Source organism: Paramisgurnus dabryanus, chromosome 10 (genome assembly GCF_030506205.2).
Source record: "Paramisgurnus dabryanus chromosome 10, PD_genome_1.1, whole genome shotgun sequence".
In the NCBI taxonomy this organism is placed as follows: Eukaryota; Metazoa; Chordata; class Actinopteri; order Cypriniformes; family Cobitidae; genus Paramisgurnus; species Paramisgurnus dabryanus.
Genome location: NC_133346.1, coordinates 39,774,492 through 39,779,093, shown reverse-complemented (window position 1 = coordinate 39,779,093; position 4,602 = coordinate 39,774,492). Strand labels below are relative to the sequence as shown.

At 34.8% G+C, this 4,602-nt stretch overlaps 1 long non-coding RNA gene across 1 annotated transcript; it reads left to right on the top strand.

Annotated features, from left to right (window-relative positions):
- Positions 1–1,638: 1,638 nt before the first annotated feature.
- Positions 1,639–4,375, top strand: LOC135718396 (uncharacterized). Its single transcript, XR_010520752.2, has 4 exons — positions 1,639–1,955; positions 2,463–2,527; positions 2,654–2,752; positions 4,316–4,375. It is a non-coding gene; the product is annotated as an uncharacterized lncRNA (long non-coding RNA).
- Positions 4,376–4,602: the final 227 nt, after the last annotated feature.

Sequence of the window (4,602 nt, the reverse complement as noted above, 5' to 3'; positions counted from 1 at the left end):
TGGTGGCTTCTAAATTCTTCCCTGTTTCAAGCAATTGGAATTAATATGTTTGGATCCTAAAGAATAAATGGGACTAGGCTAAATGCTAACACATTCACAACGCGCTGTACAAAGATGAAGTGCACGTATTAATAAAGATAGGTGTATTCATTCGTCTAAGTTGAAGTAAGAACATAGTAAAATGGTGATGAGACACAGCTATTTTTTAACAGTATACATACTGGGAACTATATTCACAGAAGGCGAAGCACTGGTACTTGGGTGGAGTGATTTGCTCACAGCACCCAAGAAGCCCCCCTGGTGAGGAGCAGAGAGTTCGGTCAGAGTTGTGCAAATCACTCCACCCAAGTAGCAGTGCTGAGAATATTGTATACTGTTAAAAGATAGCTGTGTCTCATATCACCTAGTTATTTGTACATGGTGTGACTATGGAAAATGTTTGTGTTATTTTGTGACTTATTGGGAGCAGTCTGCTAGCTGAAGCCATTCACTTCCAGTCTTTGTGCTAAGCTAAGCTAGCGGGGGCTGCATCAGACAGAGTTACAGCACGCATGGAGATGAGAAAGGTATCTATGGACTTATCTAACTCTGAAGGATATGGTGAATAAGCTAAATTCCCAAAATCTGGGCATGTTCCTTTAAATGACAGTTTAATGTAATGTTAACCTACAAAGCTAGGGAGTTCCTTAAGTTTGATAATTATTGTTTATGACAGATTTATAACAAGTTGTGTTGTATTTGTTTATGTTAAGTTGTCATAACAAAGATATCACAAACAATGTCATCTTTGAGTGAATGACATTTAATGGCAGTTGTCATAAATGTGCATAAAATCTTCTTCATGTTCATGACACGTGTCATGTCATGATTATGAAGGTGTCATATCAGTCTTATGCACACCCCTTCAAGTAAAGTGTTACCAAGGTTTTTTGTAGTTTTTTATTTCCTACAGGGGAAGGCACCCAGCAAGCAATAGCCGTCATTTCAACGTCTCGTTTCAGTATAGACCCGATATAGCCGGGCTGTGCCTAGCCCACTTCTAGCCCAATTAAACTTTAATTTGGTTACATGTGGTTTTTGACAAAATAATTTGTGAGATGGATGCTATTTTATCATGTAAGCAAAGTTAACAGCTATTACAAGGTATTTCTTTTCATTTATTTAAAGTGTTTCATGCATCGTCTGTACGTAGTCACAATTTAGCTCATAAATAGACCGACTATGAATAAACCACGTTTAGCCCAGAAATAACCATGAATTTAATTACATGTTGTTTTGCCAAAATGATTTGTGAGATGTATGATATTTAATAATGTAAACAAAGTTCAAAGCGATTAAGGTATTTTGTTTCATTTCTTTAAAGTGTTTTATACACCGTCTGTACTAGCCACTATTTAGCTTACAAATAGACCGACTACGAATAACCCACGTTTAGCCCAGAAATAACCATTAATTTAATTACATGTGGTTTTTGCCAAAATAACTTGTGAGATGTATGGTATTTCATTGTAAGCAAAAGTTAACAGCGATTACAAGGTTTGTTTAATTTCTTTAAAGTGTTTTATGCACCATCGTACATAGCCACTATAGCTCATAAATAGACCGACTACGAACAAACCATGTTTAGCCCAAAATAACCTTGAATTTAATAAAATTTTGTTTTTGCCAAAATAACTTGCAAGATTTATGATATTTCATCAGGCATGCAAAGACACCAGTGAAATTAAGATGTTTGGTTTTATTTATCTTATCTGAATATCTGCTGTCACGCATAACATTCATTATTTGACCGTATTTCAAAGATAAACAAAATCCAGTTACAACTCCGAACCGCTAGATGGCAGCAGTACACAAACACGGGGCCAAATCTCACGAGAAAGATTTCCGCTGTTTGAAAAGCAACAACATCAGCGAGCAGCCAGGAGGAAAGCAATCTACCACACTCGTTTGGTCTTGTAAGTGTTTTTATTATTTTATTTTACATGTGTTTAAAATTGATTTACTTTATTTGTTGTTGGAATCGCGACATTCTTGCGGGTAACTTAACAGTATAACGTAGTAAACCCATGTTTTATAAAACCTAAACAGTACAACCTGCAATGTAATAAAATAGTGGAGGTAAATGAGTCTATGTAACGTTACACTGAAGATCAACATGAGTGATTAGTAGGCTGCTTTTTAGTAACAGCAGTAACTAAGCTAAGTTATTACTGTGTTGCTTACAGTAATGTAGGCAGTGTTGTGCTTTACAATTATGCATGCAGAGATAGATTGTGGGGGAAAGCTATTTTTCCATATGGATTTAACTTACAGGCCTTCAGTCTGTTGGAAAAAAAGAGTTTTATTGTGTTAGTGAGGGAAAACTTGCAGGTCAGTGGGCATTAACCTTTAAGGTTGGTAAGCACTTGTACACTGAAGCATACAATACTGTACAATTACTGACATAGGCATGTGCTATTCAGGTGTCAAAGCTGTGCGAAACTGGAGGGAGAAACTTGAGAGACCGTGCCGGAAGAATGCTGGACAGGTAAATTCTCTAAACATGCAATATTAATCAGACATTGTGGTGTCAACACAGTCTTTCATGTGGTCACAAAAAATCAGAAAATATTTCAGTCTGCAACTGTTAACGACATTGTCTTTTCTATTTTAGAGTTCACTAAAATTCATTAATTTCAAAGTTCAACATGAATGGTGGTGGTCCACTGCAGAAGCAAGCATTTGAAAAAACATCACTTCTCAGTTATTAAAGGTAAGTGTGTTTGTATGTAGTTTTAGGCTGAATGATGTTTCACAAAATAGTACTTTTAATATGACATTAGGTTATGTGAGGAGTAATTGACGACAGTCCGGTACTGCCTTAATATTTTCTAAATATTAAAAGCCCCAGATTAAATTACTCTTTGCCGATACAACAGTTTACTCATCCATACAATATTGTTTAGATGTTTTATTTTTAGACATTTGACAGGTTTTATGTCAATAAGATTGTATTGTGAATATTTTATGCTTGGCATCTTAAAGGGCAGGGTATTTGATTTTGAAAAATCAGAAGCACACTCCTATCTCATTAACCAGTAAGACTGACAAAGTGAATAACATTACCAAAATAACCAACATAAACAACTGTTTTTAATCCGAAATAAATACAGCACGTTTAGAAATTTGAAAAGATAAATATCATTACACTAATTCGTAAAGGAACACAAACTACATAAGCAACACGTTTCATTAAAATACAATCTGAATCCATCAAAATAGAATCACACTGCATACCTACCTTTCCAAAAGAAACACTGCAATGACCCTTTCAGACCTGTAGCTGTTTCCATCTTGCAGAAAAGCAGTGAACTTACCAATGTTAATTTGGGTTTTTGCTCTTTGCTCATCCAGATGTTTTTTTGTTGTTTCAAAATGTCTTTCGTTTTGTAGCTCCTGTGTCAATTCAGCAGGAAGGTTTATTTGATTCTCCCTATTTTTACAGAGCATGAACAGGTTGTGAAGTGGCATGCAAAACACGTTCACAGAAGAGGGGCAAAAATTTTATGCGTCCAATTATGGGCCGGAATGAGATTCTGGCAGTATGATAACCGTAAGCAAAAATACCACGGTGTTGTGGTATTGCCATTGTGACACTAAAATGTGTTATTTTCAAATGTCTGCATATTAAAACATCAACTTTTCAACTGGACACAATAAATTTAATTTTTAAGCAACAAACAACGTTTATGCCAGGTAAAAATAAAGCCTTTAAATGATAATATTCTTTCATTGTAAATGTAAACATGAATTCAATTACATGATTTAATTAACTTTGTGTAAACACAGTTCATACATTGAAAACGGTATCACAGAAAATTTTGTGTTTTTTTTAAAACCTTGACTCTGAAAATCTCGGTATACCTTCAAACCAGTAACTGGCCCATGCCCACGTCCAATTATTGCATTCGGTCAGGGTTCAATTATTTGTTGAACGTTTTTGGGTCCTACGCCTTTTACAGGTGACACAAATATATAAAAATACACATTTAGACAACTTAACATAGTGAGAGCTATCAATATTTGAGGAGACTTTCAACCAGCATAACAAAAAAAAAATTCTGGATCAAAATCAGATACCCTGCCTTTAAGCCTCTTTTGCTAGTTCCAAAAATGTAATTAAACACACGCAGAGAAAAATGCACTTCTGTTAGTAATGAGAACGGTATGATTACTGTTGCCTGTCAATATTTATATATGACAAAAAAGAGAATGACTATCACATTTAACATAAAGCAGAAATACTTGTCTCATGCATTCTTTTCATATTTGGCAGATGCTGTGTTGAACAACTTCCCAGCAGCAACAGAACTGGAAGTGAAGGATGCAATGGGGGTATTTTTGATTTGATTTGATTTATTTATAGATTGCCAAACATACATAATCCAAAGGATAACATGTTAAAGTGTAAACACTTATTTCCAACATGGTCCTTGGTGGTAAAACATTTCACACAAAAAAACAAACAAGACCTATTATAGGTCAAAGACATAAACATTTACACAATTCATCCAAATTCACCAATATCCTAAAATCAAAGAATCATAAATCACATAAATTAAT